Here is a 20,731-nt window from a genome sequence, read left to right as displayed (position 1 = left end):
GTTGTCTTTGAAAGAGTGAGTGACAATGGGGGGCATTATGGAGAGCGGAGGATAGGAGGGAGCCTTCCCGGCTGCCAGATATTGGGTGATCTGGGGTCACACAATTCCACATAAGAAAAACACCGGAAATTTGATGGTGTCATGCGGCGCTTATTAAAGAAGACGGATGGCGGTTAACCCCTTTGTGCCCGAGGGGATCTTGTGATAGAGTTAATTTAGTCGGAAGGCTTAAAGTGAACCTGTGATTTGCACAGCAGCCAATCAGGGCACAGGAGGGATCCTTGTGTATGGTCTGACCACAGTATCATAGCTACCAACTGTCTCTCATTTGGAGGGACTGTTCCTGATTTCGAGAGACTGTCCCTGATTTCGAGCAATGTCCCTCTGCCCCTCTTTCCTCCTCATTTGTCCGTCATTTTGGTCTGATCTATATAGTTGTATATAAAATGCACTTTTTATCTTTCAAAAAGTTCTTCCCAGCGCTAAACCTTTCATGCGATTTCTAAATTGCTGCATTTGTACATTTTAAAAGCCAATATAAAGGAATAGTAGTGATAAAAAAAAAGTCCTTGTGGATTTAATTAACTTTTTTTTGGTTTATTCTCCTTTAAGGGGGTGTGGAAGGGGGCGTGCCCTATGCCTACATAAATTTGTTAGTAGGTGTCCCTCATTCCCATCTCAAAATGTTGGGAGGTATGAGTATGTGTCAGTCTTGCACAGTTTACAGGCTCCTCTCCTGTACATGAAATTGCTTACTGCACACTGTGAGCTTCTCACCGCAACACTGAAATCCTTGAAGTGTCATTTACTGGTATGTCAGAGTGACAGTAAAACAATAGTGTTGACGCGTTTCGGCAATAGCCTTAGTCATAGCTTTGAATAACATGTGAACCGGACTGGCTTTCAATGGAGCCGGTTCACACATGTCCAGAGCAGCTGCGGTCCATTTTGGAAAACAGTCCTGTGCAATTTTGGGTCCAGTTAAAATGTGAATTCATGTAAAAGTTGGCACCAGCACCAGTGAACAGGACCGCACCAGACTTCAGACTGCAAACCACAGAGAAAATGGAACCTAGTACAGAAGAGCTTAAAATCTAGAAGGCGTAGGGATAGATGCAAGAAGTAAGACAAAAGAGCTTACAATATAGAAGAAGTAGGGATTAGGTACAGTACAAGGAGTAAGACAGAAGAGTTTACAATCTAGAAGAAGTTGGATTAAATAGAAGAGGTAAGACAGGGGAGCTTACAATCTAGAAGGAGTAGGGTTGGACACAAGAGGTAAGTGAGAAGAGAAGAGAAGATGGAACCTAGTACAGAAGAGCTTACAATCTAGAAGGAGAAGGGCTAGATACAAGAGGTAAGCGAGAAGAAAAGAAAAGATGGAATCTAGTACAGAAGAGCTTACAATCTACAAGGCGTAGGGCTAGATACAAGAGGTTAAAGAGAAGAGACAATGGAACCTAGAACCAAAGAACTTGGTTTAGAACAGTGGTCATCAACCCTGTCCTCGGGGCCCACTAACAGGCCAGGTTTGCAAGATAACTGAAATACGTAACAGGTGATATCATTTTCTGCTCAGTGATTGCTGTATTCTAGTCTGCATCTCCCCAAGTTAATACATAAAACCTGGCCTGTTAGTGGGCCCTGAGGACAGGGTTGATGACCACTGGTTTAGAAGGAGTAGGGCTAAATACACGAAGTAAGAAAGAAGAGCTTACTATCTCGAAGGAGTAGTAGGGCTACATACAAGAAGTAAGCAAGAAGAGAAGATGGAACCTAGTACAGAAGAGCTTACAATCTAGAAGTAGTAGTAGGGCTACATACAAGAAGTAAGCAAGAAGAGAAGATGGAACCTAGTACAGAAGAGCTTACAATCTAGAAGTAGTAGTAGGGCTACATACAAGAAGTAAGCGAGAAGAGAAGATGGAACCTAGTACAGAAGAGCTTACAATCTAGAAGGCGTAGGGTTGGATATAGAAAGTAAGACAGAAGAGCTTACAATATATAAGAAGTAGGGATTAAGTACAAGGAGTAAGACAGAAGAGCTTAGACTATAGAAGGAGTTGGTTTAGATACAAGAGGTAAGACAGAAGAGCTTACAATCTAGGAGTAGGGCTAGATACAAGAGGTAAGCAAAGAAACCTATGGACAATGGAACCTAGTACCAAAGAACTTATTGCTTAGAAGGTGTAGGGCTAAATACACAAAGTGAGAAAGAAGAGCTTACAATCTCGAAGAGTAGTAGGGCTACATACAAGAAGTAAGCAAGAAGAGAATATAGAACCTAGTACAGTGGAGCTTACAATCTAGAAGGCGTAGGGATGGATATAAAAAGTAAGACAGAAGAGCTTACAATCTTGAAGGAGTGCCGTAATAGGGCTACATACAAGAAGTAAGCCAGAAATGAAGAGACAATGGAACCTAGAACTACAGAACTTATGGTTTAGAAAGTGTAGGGCTAAATACACAAAGTAAGAAAGAAGAGCTTACAATCTCGAAGGAGTAGTAGGGCTACATGCAAGAAGTAAGCGAGAAGAAAATATGGGACCTAGTACAGAAGAGCTTACAATCTAGAAGGCGTAGGGATGGATATAAAAACGAATACAGAAGAGATTACAATATAGAAGAAGTAGGGATTGGGTACAAGGAGTACAACAAAAGAGCTTAGAATCTAGAAGGAGTTGAGTTAGATACAAGAGGTAAGATAGAAGAGCTTACAATCTAGGAGTAGGGCTAGATACAAGAGGTAAGCAAAGGAACCTATGGACAATGGAACCTAGTACCAAAGAACTTATGGTTTAAGGTGTAGGGCTAAATATACAAAGTAAGAAAGAAGAGCTTACAATCTTGAGGAGTACCAAAGTAGGGCTACATACAAGAAGTAAGCGAGAGGAAAAGAAAAGATGGAACCTAGTACTGAAGAGCTTACAATCTAGAAGGTGTAGTGATAGATACAAGAAGTAAGACAGAAGAGTTTACAATATAGAAGAAATAGGGATTAGGTACAAGGAGTAAGACAGAAGAGCTTACAATACAGAAGGAGTTAAATTAAATACAAGAGGTAAGACAGAGGAGCTTACAATCTAGAAGGAGTAGGGCTGGACACAAGAGGCAAGCCAGAAGAGAAGAGAGGAGAAGAGAAGATGGAACCTAGTACAGAAGAGCTTACAATCTAGAAGGAGTAGGACTAGACACAAGAGGTAAGCCAGAAGAAAAGAGAAGAGTAGAAGGAACCTAGTACAGAAGAGCTTACAATCTAGAAGGAATAGGGCTAGACACAAGAGGTAAGCGAGAAGAGAAGAGAAGAGAAGAGAAGAGAAGATGGGACCTAGTAGAGAAAAGCTTACAATCTAGAAGGAGTAGGGCTAGACACAAGAGGTAAGAGAGAAGAGAAGAGAAGATGGAACCTAGTAGAGAATAGCTTACAATCTAGAAGCAGTAGGGCTAGATACAAGAGGTAAGACAGAAGATCTTACAATCTAGAAGGAGTAGGGCTAGATACAAGAGGTAATACAGAAGAGCTTACAATCTAGAAGGAGTAGGGCTAGACACAAGACGTAAGTCAGCAGAGAAGAGAAGAGAAGAGGAAAAGGAACCTAGTACAGAAGAGCTTACAATCTAGAAGGAGTAGGGCTAGATACAAGAGGTAAGACAGAAGAGCTTACAAACTAGAAGGAGTAGGGCTAGGTACAAGAGGTAAACCAGCAGAGAAGAGGAGAGGAAAAGGAGCCTAGTACAGAAGAGCTTACAATCTAGATGGAGTAGGGCTAGATACAAGAGGTAATACGGAAGAGCTTACAATATAGAAGGAGTAGGGCTAGACACAAGAGGTAAGTCAGCAGAGAAGAGAAGAGGAAAATGAACCTAGTACAGAAGAGCTTACAATCTAGATGGAGTAGGGCTAGATACAAGAAGTAAGACAGAAGAGCTTACAATCTAGAGGGAGTAGGGTTAGATACAAGAGGTAAAACAGAAGAGCTTACAATCTAGAAGGAATGGGGTTACATACAAGGGAGGAGTGACAATAGAACCTAGTACAGAAGAGCTCACAATCTATAAGGGTTATATACAAGAGGTAGGATAGAACTGAAGACACAATGGAGTAGAACTTACAGTCCAGAAGGCATAGAAGACAGAGAAGAGAAGAGAAGAGAAGAGAAGAGAAGAGAAGAGAAGAGAAGAGAAGAGAAGATGGAACCTAGTACAGAAGAGCTTACAATCTAGAAGGAGTAGGACTAGACACAAGAGGTAAGCCAGAAGAAAAGAGAAGAGTAGAAGGAACCTAGTACAGAAGAGCTTACAATCTAGAAGGAATAGGGCTAGACACAAGAGGTAAGCGAGAAGAGAAGAGAAGAGAAGAGAAGAGAAGAGAAGATGGGACCTAGTAGAGAAAAGCTTACAATCTAGAAGGAGTAGGGCTAGACACAAGAGGTAAGAGAGAAGAGAAGAGAAGATGGAACCTAGTAGAGAATAGCTTACAATCTAGAAGCAGTAGGGCTAGATACAAGAGGTAAGACAGAAGATCTTACAATCTAGAAGGAGTAGGGCTAGATACAAGAGGTAATACAGAAGAGCTTACAATCTAGAAGGAGTAGGGCTAGACACAAGACGTAAGTCAGCAGAGAAGAGAAGAGAAGAGGAAAAGGAACCTAGTACAGAAGAGCTTACAATCTAGAAGGAGTAGGGCTAGATACAAGAGGTAAGACAGAAGAGCTTACAAACTAGAAGGAGTAGGGCTAGGTACAAGAGGTAAACCAGCAGAGAAGAGGAGAGGAAAAGGAGCCTAGTACAGAAGAGCTTACAATCTAGATGGAGTAGGGCTAGATACAAGAGGTAATACGGAAGAGCTTACAATATAGAAGGAGTAGGGCTAGACACAAGAGGTAAGTCAGCAGAGAAGAGAAGAGGAAAATGAACCTAGTACAGAAGAGCTTACAATCTAGATGGAGTAGGGCTAGATACAAGAAGTAAGACAGAAGAGCTTACAATCTAGAGGGAGTAGGGTTAGATACAAGAGGTAAAACAGAAGAGCTTACAATCTAGAAGGAATGGGGTTACATACAAGGGAGGAGTGACAATAGAACCTAGTACAGAAGAGCTCACAATCTATAAGGGTTATATACAAGAGGTAGGATAGAACTGAAGACACAATGGAGTAGAACTTACAGTCCAGAAGGCATAGAAGACAGAGAAGAGAAGAGAAGAGAAGAGAAGAGAAGAGAAGAGAAGATGGAACCTAGTACAGAAGAGCTTACAATCTAGAAGGAGTAGGACTAGACACAAGAGGTAAGCCAGAAGAAAAGAGAAGAGTAGAAGGAACCTAGTACAGAAGAGCTTACAATCTAGAAGGAATAGGGCTAGACACAAGAGGTAAGCGAGAAGAGAAGAGAAGAGAAGAGAAGAGAAGATGGGACCTAGTAGAGAAAAGCTTACAATCTAGAAGGAGTAGGGCTAGACACAAGAGGTAAGAGAGAAGAGAAGAGAAGATGGAACCTAGTAGAGAATAGCTTACAATCTAGAAGCAGTAGGGCTAGATACAAGAGGTAAGACAGAAGATCTTACAATCTAGAAGGAGTAGGGCTAGATACAAGAGGTAATACAGAAGAGCTTACAATCTAGAAGGAGTAGGGCTAGACACAAGACGTAAGTCAGCAGAGAAGAGAAGAGAAGAGGAAAAGGAACCTAGTACAGAAGAGCTTACAATCTAGAAGGAGTAGGGCTAGATACAAGAGGTAAGACAGAAGAGCTTACAAACTAGAAGGAGTAGGGCTAGGTACAAGAGGTAAACCAGCAGAGAAGAGGAGAGGAAAAGGAGCCTAGTACAGAAGAGCTTACAATCTAGATGGAGTAGGGCTAGATACAAGAGGTAATACGGAAGAGCTTACAATATAGAAGGAGTAGGGCTAGACACAAGAGGTAAGTCAGCAGAGAAGAGAAGAGGAAAATGAGCCTAGTACAGAAGAGCTTACAATCTAGATGGAGTAGGGCTAGATACAAGAAGTAAGACAGAAGAGCTTACAATCTAGAGGGAGTAGGGTTAGATACAAGAGGTAAAACAGAAGAGCTTACAATCTAGAAGGAATGGGGTTACATACAAGGGAGGAGTGACAATAGAACCTAGTACAGAAGAGCTCACAATCTATAAGGGTTATATACAAGAGGTAGGATAGAACTGAAGACACAATGGAGTAGAACTTACAGTCCAGAAGGCATAGAAGACAGAGAAGAGAAGAGAAGAGAAGAGAAGAGAAGAGAAGAGAAGAGAAGAGAAGAGAAGAGAAGAGAAGAGAAGAGAATATGGAACCTAGTAGAGAAGAGCTTACAATCTAGAAGGAGTAGGGCTATACACAAGAGGTAAGAGAGAAGAGAAGAGAAGAGAAGAGAAGAGAAGAGAAGAGAAGATGGGATCTAGTAGAGAAGAGCTTACAATCTAGAAGGAGTAGGGCTAGATACAAGAGGTAATACAGAAGAGCTTACAACCTAGAAGGAGTAGGGCTAGACACAAGAGGTAAGTCAGCAGAGAATAGAAGAGGAAAAGGAACCTAGTACAGAAGAGCTTACAATCTAGAAGGAGTAAGGCTAGATACAAGAGGGAAGACAGAAGAGCTTACAATCTAGAAGGAGTAGGGCTAGATACAAGAGGTAATACAGAAGAGCTTACAATCTAGATGGAGTAGGGCTAGATACAAGAGGTAATACAGAAGAGCGTACAATCTAGAAGGAGTAGGGCTAGACACAAGAGGTAAGTCAGCAGAGAAGAGAAGAGGAAAATGAACCTAGTACAGAAGAGCTTACAATCTAGATGGAGTAGGGCTAGATACAAGAAGTAAGGCAAACGAGCTTACAATCTAGAGGGAGTAGGGTTAGATATAAGAGGTAAAACAAAAGTGCTTACAATCTAGAAGGAATGGGGTTACATACAAGGGAGGAGTGACAATAGAACCTAGTACAGAAGAGCTCACAATCTATAAGGGTTAGATACAAGAGGTAGGATAGAACTGAAGACACAATGGAGTAGAACTTACAGTCTAGAAGGCGTAGAAGACAGAGAAGAGAAGAGAAGAGAAGAGAAGAGAAGAGAAGAGAAGAGAAGATGGAACCTAGTAGAGAAGAGCTTACAATCTAGAAGGAGTAGGGCTAGACACAAGAGGTAAGAGAGAAGAGAAGAGAAGAGAAGGGAAGAGAAGATGGAACCTAGTAGAGAAGAGCTTACAATCTAGAAGGAGTAGGGCTAGATACAAGAGGTAAGACAGAAGAGCTTACAATCTAGAAGGAGTAGGGCTAGATACAAGAGGTAATACAGAAGAGCTTATAATCTAGAAGGAGTAGGGCTAGATACAAGAGGTAATACAGAAGAGCTTACAACCTAGAAGGAGTAGGGCTAGATACAAGAGGTAATACAGAAGAGTTTATAATCTAGAAGGAGTAGGGCTAGATACAAGAGGTAATACAGAAGAGCTTACAACCTAGAAGGAGTAGGGCTAGGCACAAGAGGTAACTCAGCAGAGAAGAGAAGAGGAAAAGGAACCTAGTACAGAAGAGCTTACAATCTAGAAGGAGTAGGGCTAGATACAAGAGGTAAGATAGAAGAGCTTACAATCTAGAAGAAGTAGGGCTAGATACAAGAGGTAAGACAGAAGAGCTTACTATCTAGAAGGAGTAGGGTTAGATACAAGAGGGAAGACAGAAGAGCTTACAATCTAGAAGGAGTAGGGCTAGGTACAAGAGGTAAACCAGAAGAGAAGAGAGGAAAAGGAACCTAGTACAGAAGAGCTTACAATCTAGATGGAGTAGGGCTAGATACAAGAAGTAAGACAGAAGAGCTTACAATCTAGAAGGAGTAGGGCTAGATACAAGAGGTAAGTCAGCAGAGAAGAGAAGAGGAAAATGAACCTAGTACAGAAGAGCTTACAATCTAGATGGAGTAGGGCTAGATACAAGAAGTAAGGCAAACGAGTTTACAATCTAGAGGGAGTAGGGTTAGATATAAGAGGTAAAACAGAAGCGCTTACAATCTAGAGGGAATGGGGTTACATACAAGGGAGGAGTGAGAACAGAACCTAGTACAGAAGAGCTCACAATCTATAAGGGTTAGATACAAGAGGTAGGATAGAACTGAAGACACAATGGAGCAGAACTTACAGTCTAGAAGGCGTAGAAGACAGAAGAGCTTACAATCTATGAGTACGGCTTTATCCAAGAGATAAGAGACAAGTGACAATAGAATTTAGTACAGAAGAGCTGACAATCTAGAAGGTGTGGGGCTCCATACCAGGGAGCAGTGACAATGGTGTTTCTATTTTCTATCACAGCTGATACTGTGAATCAAAATAGTTGTTAGTTTTGAATAAATATTTCTCCTCCTCGGTGCTTCAATGTTACATTTTGTATGTGTTATCAGAGCACACTGAGGTCCAGGCAGTAAACACTGCAGCCTTGAAGGGGGAGTCCTTCTGGTGCCATGAATGAGTGTGGGTAGGCTGTGATCAGGGCAGGGGGCGTGGCCTGGTGTGCTGTGGCCCCTCCCCTCCTCCCTTGCTAATGTTCCAGCTGGAGAGAGACAAGCAGACAGCTCAGTGTGTGCTGGAGATCCAGAGCTCTGTGTCTGGAGATCCTCTCTCTGATCCTCTGGGTGCTGCACTGACACCGATGAATGAGTTGGGTGTCATTATGTAAGGAAGGACCCCATTATCTTCCTCTTAGCTCAGCAGCTCCCTGAAGGTTGTCACCCAGCTCAGCACCTCTCACTGTGGACTATCACAGCCCAGACACCCTGCTGGACTAAACTTCACCTCTCAGCTCCTCTCCTGCCTTGCAACTTCTTCAGTTGGATTGTAGAAGCAGAATCTGGGAACACCAGAATCCAGAGGTCAGTTAGTTTTCTCCATGTCCCATCTATTCTTAGAAAACTTTATTTCTGTACTTTAGAACAATTGTATATCTTTGTATGTAATTGTCATGTCATCTATGTAACCAGTTGTCGGCTTACCCCACCAAAGAGACCACAGCAGCCCCCTTGTATGTGTTTTGTGTTCAGTGTAGTATCATTGGGATCACAATTTTTATGTAAAAATTCTACAGAGATCACAGATTTCCGAACAGCAGGTTTTTGTTTTTTAAAGAGTTTCTGCAGCAGCATGGAAAGTTCAGAGCCCCTCTTATCAACTGTAATCTTAGCAACCAATGTTTACCAAGTACCCCCTAGTGGGTCTGGGCTTATCTGAAGTACCCACTAAAGGAAGCATTTTCTTTTACATTTAAGTTGTCCAGGTTTTAAGAGACTTGGGATTTCAAGTCGATTGTTTTAGACCAACATGGAGGTTTTAACACAGCGGAACCCTCAAAATAACTTTCAGGTCTCATTCAATCTCTTCTAATAACTTATTATTTCTATGGCCCATGACAGGTTAGTTGAAAAATAAGAAATGAGTGCCCCCCTTGCATTGGTGGTCAGTGTAATGCCCCCCCTTGCATTGGTGGTCAGTGTAATGCCCCCCCTTGCATTGGTGGTCAGTGTAATGCCCCCCCTTGCATTGGTGGTCAGTGTAATGCCCCCCCTTGCATTGGTGGTCAGTGTAATGCCCCCCTTGCATTGGTGGTCAGTGTAATGCCCCCCTTGCATTGGTGGTCAGTGTAATGCCCCCCCTTGCATTGGTGGTCAGTGTAATGCCCCCCCCTTGCATTGGTGGTCAGTGTAATGCCCCCCCCTTGCATTGGTGGTCAGTGTAATGCCCCCCCCTTGCATTGGTGGTCAGTGTAATGCCCCCCTTGCATTGGTGGTCAGTGTAATGCCCCCCTTGCATTGGTGGTCAGTGTAATGCCGCCCCCCTTGCATTGGTGGTCAGTGTAATGCCGCCCCCCCTTGCATTGGTTGTCAGTGTAAAAGTGCCCCTTGCATTGGTTGTCAGTGTAGTGCCCCCTTGCATTGGTTGTCAGTGAAAAAGTGCCCCCTTGCACTGGTTGTCAGTGAAAAAGTGCCCCCTTACATTGGTTGTCAGTGTAGTGCCCCCTTACATTGGTTGTCAGTGTAGTGCTTCCTTACATTGGTTGTCAGTGTAGTGCTTCCTTACATTGGTTGTCAGTGAAAAAGTGCCCCCTTGCATTGGTTGTCAGTGAAAAAGTGCCCCCTTGCATTGGTTGTCAGTGTAGTGCCCCCTTGCATTGGTTGTCAGTGTAGTGCTTCCTTGCATTGGTTGTCAGTGTAGTGCCCCCTTGCATTGGTTGTCGGTGAAAAAGTGCCCACTTGCATTGGTTGTCGGTGAAAAAGTGCCCCCTTGCATTGGTTGTCGGTGAAAAAGTGCCCCCTTGCATTGGTTGTCGGTGAAAAAGTGCCCCCTTGCATTGGTTGTCGGTGAAAAAGTGCCCCCTTGCATTAAAGGACAGCAAAATGCTTACATTGATGGCCAGTATAGTGCTCCCCTTCATTCGTGGTCAGTGAAATACACCCTTACATTTGTGGTCATTACAATGATTGTCAGTGGAATCTCCAGCAGGTTGGTATAAAATGAAGCAATATTGCCAAGTCTATGCATTGGGAATGTGTTGGCAAACACTGTCCAATGGGACTGGTGTATACAAGCCCTCAATATGAAGTTTTCTCATCAAGGGATGTTGTTAGCGTTTATAGAAGATTTCTAGAATGCCCCTTAGATTGGTGGTCATTGGGAAGAATGCCCCTTAGATTGGTGGTCATTGGGAAGAATGCCCCTTAGATTGGTGGTCATTGGGAAGAATGCCCCTTAGATTGGTGGTCATTGGGAAGAATGCCCCTTAGATTGGTGGTCATTGGGAAGAATGCCCCTTAGATTGGTGGTCATTGGGAAGAATGCCCCTTAGATTGGTGGTCATTGGGAAGAATGCCCCTTAGATTGGTGGTCATTGGGAAGAATGCCCCTTAGATTGGTGGACATTGGGAAGAATGCCCCTTAGATTGGTGGACATTGGGAAGAATGCCCCTTAGATTGGTGGACATTGGGAAGAATGCCCCTTAGATTGGTGGCCATTGGGAAGAATGCCCCTTAGATTGGTGGACCCTAACACTAGAGGTCAGTGAAGGCGCCAGTGTGTTTGTGTCAACTGAAACAATAGGACATAAGCCTTTTCTATGCATTGGGACTGTGTTGGCAACTGCAGTCCAATGGGGATGGTGGGGACAAGCCCTTGATTTAAAATGTTCTCATTATGGGATGTTAGTGTTTTTACGGAATGATTTTTACAAACAAAACTTTGAACAACTGATGAGTCCACCACAATTCTGGTAATGGCAGTGTTGTGTCTACAGGTGGCCTTTATACAGGCCATTACGTTTGTGGCACAGTGGGCAAGCGTTATTGGCACCCTTGAGATGATGGCTTTTGTACCTTCTTGTCTGGAGACATCAGCATCAGCCTGTACTGGCATCTGCAACAAGTTGTAAAATCTGTGCATGCAATGATAAGTGCTTACATTGCTTGTCAGTGTGAGGATAACCCTCTGAAATGTATTTAATCAGCTTTGAAGGCTTTATGGAGATTTTTTTTTTCAGGAATCAATTAAAATGTTTAGTCTGTGGATAATTGTCCTTCAATGAGTGTGCGCTGGTATGAAATTTATTTTAACAGTTCATGGTAAATACATTGTCTGTCTGTTTTCACCTAGTTACATTTAGAAATCGATTGTTTCGCAATATTGCTGGAACGTTGTCTGGTAAGGTCTGGATCAGGGATAGGCAACCTTTTGAGCAAAGTGTGCCGAAAAATGATGTTTTCAAAGAAATCGAGCATGCCGATTTTATAACAAAAAAAAATTCAACTTGACACACTCAATCACGAAAATGCTTTAAACTACTTGAGTAGTAGTGAGAATTTTAACATCCTGCACCTTCACAACTCTGACCAGCCCCAATTCACCTGCTCATCTGTCCCACCTCTGTTCCCCCTGCTTTTCTGCCCCACCACTGTAACCCCCTGCTCATGTGTTCCACTGATGTATCTCCTTTCTCCTCTGCCCTACTGCTGTAACCCCTTTCTCCTCTTTCCTGCCACTGTACCCCCCCCCCCCTGTACATCTACCCCAACTCTGTACCCCCTGCTCTTCTGCCCCACCACTGTAACCCCCTGCTCATCTGTCCCACCAATGCACTTCCTTTCACGTCTGTCCCACCACTGAAACCCCTTCTCATCCCTCCCACTACTATACCTCCTGCACATCTCCCCCACCACTGTAACCCTCCTGCTCATCTGCCCCATCAATGTACCCCTTTTCTCCTCTGCCCCACCACTGTACCTCCCTGCACATCTGCTCCACCGCTGTATCCCCATGCCCTTATGTCTCACTGCTGAATCACCTTCTCATTCGTCCTAACACTGAACTCATCTACCCAACCACTGTAACCCTCTTTCTCATCTGCCCCACCAATGTACCTCCTACACATCAGTCTCGCAACTGTTCCCCCTGCTCTTCTGTCCCACCGTTGTAACCCCCTGCTCATCTTTCCCACCAATACACCTCCTTTCACAGCTGCCCCACTGCTCTACCCCCCTGCTTTTCTGTCCCACCACTAAACCCCCTTCTTATCTGCCCCAACACTGAACCTCCCTGCTCTTCTGTCCCACTGCTGAACCCCCTTCTCATCTCTTCAACCACTGTACCCCACCCCCCCTCCTGCTCATCTGCCCCACTACTGTACCCCCCTGCTCTTCTGTCCCACCTCTTAACCCCTCCTGCTCATTTTCCCCACCGCTGTACCCTCCTGCTCATCTGCTCCACCACTGTACCCTCTTCTCACCTATGATATGCAGAGATGAGACACATCTACCTGTGCTGGCACACTCGCCCTGCTGATCCACCTCTCACATCCAGCCCATGTGCTTGTATGGGATGTGTGGGATGTATGGGATGTGTGGGGTGTATGAGATGTATGGGATGTCACATACAAGCATCTGGAATGGATGCGCAATGATGAGCTCAGGTCAGAGGCATTTTCTGAAAGCAGTGGGCCTGTGTGCAGGATCATAAGTACGGCCCCCGCAGCTGAGAAAAAGTATGCAGCAAAAGTTGGGTGTGATTTTCAATGCACTTAATACTGACTGTGGCTTAAAGGGACATAGAGTGCTGGGGGTTCAGTAGTAAGGTTCAGGAATACTGTCACCTGATTGAGAAAATCACAGTGAAATCCCTTCTTTCTGAGATTGGTAGTGGCAGTTGCCCTGTTGGTCATACTTCTCACGTGGGTTACTAAGTGCACTTAGTTCTGCACTCCTGTGACCCAGATTCATTCAACAGAAGGCTAAAGCCAGCAGTCGGCTAAGGTCACAGAGCCAGTCCAAGCAATGCAGGGATCCTGACAAAAATGTCAGGATCCACTCAGATGCCTGGAAGGCATCCTCTTAGCGCGATGTCAGCTGCTTTCGCCCCCTGCACAGCCCAGCACTCCAGTGAGCGCTGGAGGGGCAGAGCAGAGAGCAGTGACTGACAGTCACTGCTTTCTGCTCACTGAAGACCAAAAAAAGCTCAGGTGATCATCGGTCATGTGATAATTCAGTTCTCAGTCTTAGAGCCAATGGGGGACAGCTGCAACATCAGAATGATGTTAAATTCAAATAAGTAAATATGTATATTTTGTGTTTGTGTGTGTGTGTGTTTGTGTGTATGTGGTTTTTATTTTTTTTTATTATTTTTTTTCGGTATGGAATATATGGCATACTTCCTGTGTTAGACAGGATCCTGCAATGCAATACAGCCTAATTTTATGATGCCACCGGTACTCCATTTGTCATTCTAAATGCTGTTGTTCAGGGATCAAATAAAGGTAATAAAAAGATAAATTTGGGTGCTTATAGCAGCCGTATTTAAAGTAAACCTGTCATGAGCGAAAATTCTGGAACTGCGATTGCTGGATATTTTCTCAAATTGCTGGTTGCCTAGCTCATCCACTCTCCTTATTACTTCGATGCAGAAGAAAGATTATCTGCACATACTGCATTTTTGTTATTAGAGTTTGCATTTACTATAAAATGAACGTGAACATTGGGCATGGAGGGTAAAGTAGCAGGTTCACTATTAGCCTATTTGTTATTATAGAGCTTTTCATTAGAGTTGGTATGTTAACATTTATGACTAAGGCCCACCAGGGCTGAAACGCGTCATGCTTCTCTGTATTGGTTATGACTGAGGCCCACTAGGGCTGAAATGCGTCATGCTTTTCTGTATTGGTTATGACTAAGGCCCATCAGGGCTGAAAAGGCATTGTGCTTCTCTGTATTGGTTTATGACTAAGGCCCACCAGGGCTGAAATGCGTCATGCTTCTCTGTATTGGTTATGACTGAGGCCCAACAGGGCTGAAAGGCATTATGCTTCTGTGTATTGGTTATGACCAAGGCCCACCAGGGCTGAAATGCGTCATGCTTCTATGTATTGGTTAAGACTAAGGCCCGCCAGGACTGAAATGCGTCATGCTTCTCTGTATTGGTTATGACTGAGGCCCAACAGGGCTCAAAGGCATTATGCTTCTGTGTATTGGTTATGACTAAGGCCCACCAGGGCTGAAATGCGTCATGCTTCTATGTATTGGTTAAGACTAAGGCCCGCCAGGACTGAAATGCGTTATGCTTCTCTGTATTGGTTATGACTAAGGCCCACTAGGGCTGAAATGCGTTATGCTTCTCTGTATTGGTTATGACTAAGGCTCAGCAGGGCTGAAATGCATCAGCATTCTCTGTATTTAAACTTATTTATACTTCTGATGGACTTGCAATAAAATTTAGATTTTAGGAGCATATTCCATGGAGCTGCTGACCTCTTTAGTTATCATTTTACCTGTGAGCCTTTTTTCAAGATGACGTTCACTTATTTGCTGTCTCATATTTTAATCGTTAGAACTGATGACCACTAGAGGGTGCAGTTACAACAAAAGCCTTTCAAGCCTTGCTCCCTTTCAACCAGGTCAAAAGGGAGCAAGGAAGATAAGTTCATTGTCATGGTTTACAAACACTGCAAGCAGTGCATGTGTCTCTTTAAAATAACCCTTTGTGTACCAAAGCTGTCTTGCTGTGGAGTTGTTTGAATAAGGAGCATTCACATTGTGCAGGGCAGGGTCTGGGGGGATCTCTGCAGTGTATACAGCTGGATCAGTAGGTGGGCCCGGCTCACACTCTGTTTGTGAAGTTTTGGCATTGTGCAGCTTTATAGTCCCTTGTATGGTAACGTTCTACATAAGAGACCTGTGTCAGCACTGGGGAGGAGGTGGAGGGGGGGGGTGCCGGGCAATCAGCTGCATGGATCATGTGGACAGCCCCTTGTAAAGCACAGGCTGCCCATTGTTATACTCTTGTTTCATATCTACACATTCGTAAGTTGTAAAAAAGATGTACAGTATGTGCAAAATTCAATATCCCATATCAACCAATCATCACACAAGACTCTAATCTTCCATTGTTGGACAGTTGTGTACCGGCTCCATTGGGGAGAAGTTTGCGCTGCTTCATTAAACAAACCCGAGAGTCCGATGTGCCATCACTGAAGTCCGACTCCTCCGCTTGTGCTTTTACTTTACTTATGTCATTTGTGACCGCATTGTAAATTCCATAAATAGTATCTCTAGCCTGGGTGGTCGTACTTCATCTACTTATTATTATTATTATTATTATTATTATTATTATTATATATTCTCTCTACGTCTCTGCCCGGCCTTCTGTACGTTTCTGCCCGGCCTTCTGTACGTCTCTGCCCGGCCTTCTGTACGTCTCTGCCCGGCCCTCTGTACGTCTCTGCCCGGCCCTCTGTACGTCTCTGCCCGGCCCTCTGTACGTCTCTGCCCGGCCCCCTCTGTACGTCTCTGCCCGGCCCCCTCTGTACGTCTCTGCCCGGCCCCCTCTGTACGTCTCTGCCCGGCCCCCTCTGTACGTCTCTGCCCGGCCCCCTCTGTACGTCTCTGCCCGGCCCCCTCTGTACGTCTCTGCCCGGCCCCCTCTGTACGTCTCTGCCCGGCCCCCTCTGTACGTCTCTGCCCGGCCCCCTCTGTACGTCTCTGCCCGGCCCCCTCTGTACGTCTCTGCCCGGCCCCCTCTGTACGTCTCTGCCCGGCCCCCTCTGTACGTCTCTGCCCGGCCCCCTCTGTACGTCTCTGCCCGGCCCCCTCTGTACGTCTCTGCCCGGCCCCCTCTGTACGTCTCTGCCCGGCCCCCTCTGTACGTCTCTGCCCGGCCCCCTCTGTACGTCTCTGCCCCGGCCCTCTGTACGTCTCTGCCCCGGCCCTCTGTACGTCTCTGCCCCGGCCCTCTGTACGTCTCTGCCCCGGCCCTCTGTACGTCTCTGCCCCGGCCCTCTGTACGTCTCTGCCCCGGCCCTCTGTACGTCTCTGCCCCGCCCTAGCTCTGTCCCTATCTCTGCATAGCCCTCTCTGTCTAGCTTTCTCTACCTCTTTAGGTTGCCAAAGCACCATATATTCTAAGCATATGCCCGGTTCTTACAATATTGACTTCACCTTTTTTCATCCTTTGTTACATCTCAGTGCTGCTGATCTCCTGCAGCATCTTTGCAACTATTTCCTGCCTACCTGTACTCCAGCATTTTTCAGGTTGGGTTTCCCATTGGGGATAATAAAGGACCATACCATCGTAATGTGTCTTGTCTGTCTTTACCTCCATAGTACACACTGTTTTCCCTTATAGAGGTTACCTGTGTAGATTTATTTTAAGATTTATCCCCTAGGCACAAAGTAACTTTCACTTTCTTGCAGCTTCAGTACTTAGGAATTTTTTTTTTTTTTCATATTTTCCATGCTTTGAAATGTAAAACAATGTGGTGTTCACAGATGTATTGGATATGGTGGAGTTGCAGATATAAAAATGTGTCTGAGTGCATTATAAAAAATATTTTCCATATATAACATTCCTGAATGGCATTTAAAAAATGTACGGCTTTCTATACTTTGCCCTTTTTTTTTTTTTTCAAAGGGGTTCATGCAGGCAGCATACGAGAACAAGAGTTAGTCAAAGGCTTATCCCACTCAAAACAGGAAAAAGCGCAGGCTCATTTTTAGATCTCAGCATTAAGAAGTTGCCTATGGCCAACAATTATTGCAAATCTTCCTTAGAAGTTTAAATCTGATTAGTAATACGCTATATTACCAAAAGTATTGGGACACCTGCCTTTTACACACACGTGAACTTTAATGACATCCCAGTCTTAGTCTGTAGGGTTCAATATTGAGTTGGCCCACCCTTTGCAGCTATAACAGCTTCAACTCTTCTGGGAAGGCCGTCCACAAGGTTTAGGAGTGTGTCTATGGGAATGTTTGACCGTTCTTCCAGAAGCGCATTTGTGAGGTCAGGCACTGATGTTGGATGAGAAGTCCTGGCTCGGAGTCTCTGCTCTAATTCATCCCAAAGGTCTTCTATCGGTGTGAAGTCAGGACTCTGTGAAGGCCAGTCAAGTTCCTCCTTATTTTATATTACAAGGGATGTTTACATTCCTTGTAATAAGAATAAAAGTGATTTAAAAAAAAATGAAAGGGACAGTGTAAAAATAAAAAAGTTAAATAATAATAAAAAAAATGTAAGCGCCCCCAACCCTTTGTGCTCACGTGCAGAAGCAAACTCCTATGTAAACAGTGTTCGAACCACACATGTGAGGTATTGCCGCAAGCCTTCAAGCGAGTGCTAGATCTGCTCTGTAACTCTAAACAAGTAATCTTTAAAGGTGTTTAAAGTGCCGCCTATGGAGGTTTTTAAGTACCTTTAGTTTGTCGCCATTCCACGAGCGTGCGCAATTTTAAACCGTGACATGTTGGGTATCTATTTACTTGGCATAACATCATCTTTCATATCGTATAAAAAAAAATTTGGGTAACTTTTGTGTTTTGTGTGTGTGTGTGTGTGTGTGTGTGTGTGTGTGTGTGTGTGTGTTTGTTTTTTTTTTTTTTTTTTTTTTTTTTCATTAAAGTGTATTTTTTATTTTTATTTTTTGCCCCAAAAAAATGACTTTTGCAAAACCGCTGCGCAAATACTGTGTGACATAACAATTAGCAGAAATTGCCATTTTATTCCCAATGGTTTCTGAAAAAAAAAAAGATACAATGTTTAGGGGTTCTAATGCTGGCCATACTATACACTCAATCATTCGAAATTCGGCCATTAGTTTTCTTTTTTTCGGACCAGTTAATCGGCACAAAATCGATAATCGTTTGGACATTTTTGAGCCGAAAAAAAGGATAAGTCTGGAAATTTTTTCCGCCGAACGAACGATAAATTGAAAGGTTAATGTGTTTCCCATCCGACCTGTCTGCACTAGGTATATGTAAAAAAAAAAAAAAACATAAAATGTATTTATTTATGTCCACTGAAAGATTTTCACATGTGTGTGCTGTCATTCACTTTAATTCCAGCTGTACCAGTCAGCTGCGGCTCCCCAGTTGTGAGAAAACAGAAGGTGTTTTACACTGGAACTCTCTTGCGCATGCAAACCTCTGTGTGTGCATGGCCCTTTTTAAAATGTGTAAAAAAAAAAAAAAACACAAAAAATAAATGTTACAATGTTAAGTAAATACGCTCACGTTCAAGTATGAATCCAAGCTAATGGTTTCTATCTCCATAAATATTATGAAGCTCGCATTTTTTTTCTTTTTGGTCACATTTTTCCTCTATTTATAAAGATGGAGAAGACAAACTTCTCATTGAAGAATAATTGTGTTTAAGCTCAAAGGAAGATCTTGTTGACTGATTTAGCGTGAAATCAGATTTATTTGGAATGAAGGCAATCTATTTTAACTGTTACAATGCATATTTTTCGTCAAGGCTTTGGAAAAAGCATAAGTAATTACATATGTGGACATTAGTTAGCATATGGGAAAAAACGTAATTGCTTTTTTTTTTTTTTTTTTTTTAAGTTTACTAATTCTAAATAAATCAGTCAACAAGATCTTCCTTTTGAACATAAACACATTGTAGGTGGACCTCCCCCCCCCCCCCCCCCCCATTCCACACATTTTTGGAGGTGGATTCCCCCCCCTCACCCCCCATCCACACATTGGAGGTGGATTTCCCCCCCCCCCCCTCGCCCCCATCCACACATTGGAGGTGGATTCCCCCTCCCCCTCGCCCCCCCATCCACACATTGGAGGTAGGTGGATTTCCCCCCCACCCGCATATTGGTGGTAGGTGGATTTCCCCGTTCCCCATCCACACATTGAGGTAGGTGGATCCCCCCCCCATCCACACAATGGCGGTAGGTGGATCCTCCCCACTGCGCTATTTGTATTCTTACATCAGGGACTCCTTTGCTATCAGAATACACTGGCTGCAGGCACTGATCAGATCAAAATTTTAAACATTCCCATTAGAGAGAAACCATTGGTTGGAGGTAAACTCTACATTTAGGCTTGGTTCACACCTACAGGTGCAACCAAGCGTGGGTGCATTCCTATGCAACACACACAGAGCAACCCATTGAAATGAATGGGCTGCTCTACACACGATGCACAGGGACACACCGATGCTTGCTTGAACCTGTAGGTGTGAACCAAGCCTAATTGTAGAGTTACCTTCAACCAGCTACGAGCTCTACCATAGGACCGAGCAGTATAATAGTCAATAAAGGTGCAACCAAGCATGGGCGTGATCCCACGCATCGCAAGTAGAGCAGCCCATTGAGATGAATGGACTGCTGTACATGCAATGCATAGGAATGCACCCACACTTGGTTAAATTTTTAGGTGTGAACCAAGCCTAAATGTAGAGTTGCCCTTCAACCAGCTGAGAATCCTACCATAGGACGTACCAGTAGCACAATCAATAAAGGTTCAACCAAGCGTGGGCGTGATCCCACTCAGAAATGACTGCTCTACACACGATGCATGGGAATGCGCCCACGCTTGGTTGAACCTGTAGGTGTGAACCAAGTCTAAATTTAGAGCTGTCCTTCAGCCAGTTGAGAGCCCTACCATAGGAGAAATAATAAAGGAAAAAATGAGGATTTCAAGGAAAACCTGTGGTTGGACTTTAAAGGCACAACAAACACTGAAAGTACACAAAATTATTTAGCATTTATTGAAAAATACATAAAGTATAAAGACCAAAGACTTGAAAGAAATACAAAAAATCACATTATACAGATAAGAATCGACACATGATGTGAGCCCTAATGCGTCTACGCGTTTCGTTGTACACTTCTTCAGGACACATTTGGGGTTCAGTAGTTGCAGAAAAGGAAAGGATCTCACTATCTTGCAGTGGGCGGGTCACATAAATACGTATTAGTCAATCAATGATCAGACAGAAAATGGTTTCCAATAAAGAAAAACAGACGGAAGAGCTCAGGGGCAAAACAGCTCAATACAGCCGAAACACGTAAAGGCCACCTGTGGGCTCATCATCACAGCCTTCTCAAATAAGTGCTATTGGACAGGGGAAATTAGATGGGAGATGCCGTGGACCATAATGTACAGATCAGAAAAGATCCTTAAGTCACAAAGAAAGCCACAAGCAGGAGCCTGACTGTCTATCAAATATGGTGGATCCAGATCCAAGCTACCGTCTCATCCCAAATAAATATATGGTGGTATCACGAAAATCCCCTGGGAGAGGGTGAACAACTCTCACTTCTGCTTGTGGCTTTCTTTGTGACTAAAGGATCTTGTTTGACCTGTACATTATAGTCCATGGCATCTCCCATCTAAATATCCCCTTTTCAATAGCACTTTTTTGAGAAGGCTGTGATGATGAGCTCACGGGTGGCCTTTATGTGTTTCGGCTG

The 20,731-nt window shown here is 43.8% G+C and overlaps 1 long non-coding RNA gene across 1 annotated transcript in view; it reads left to right on the top strand.

The window, feature by feature from the left end:
* Nucleotides 1-8,554: 8,554 nt before the first annotated feature.
* The window catches only part of LOC143929541 (uncharacterized), a 186,999-nt gene continuing 174,822 nt past the window's right edge, over nucleotides 8,555-20,731 (top strand). Inside the window, exon 1 of the long non-coding RNA XR_013262542.1 lies at nucleotides 8,555-8,869. This is a non-coding gene — a long non-coding RNA (uncharacterized LOC143929541). The remainder of the gene's footprint in view (nucleotides 8,870-20,731) is intronic.

This window comes from Lithobates pipiens, unplaced genomic scaffold, assembly GCF_037356315.1.
Source record: "Lithobates pipiens isolate NorthernLeopardFrog02 unplaced genomic scaffold, aLitPip1_a1.2 Scaffold_24, whole genome shotgun sequence".
Lineage (NCBI taxonomy): Eukaryota > Metazoa > Chordata > Amphibia > Anura > Ranidae > Lithobates > Lithobates pipiens.
This window is presented reverse-complemented; position numbering and strand designations above follow the sequence as displayed.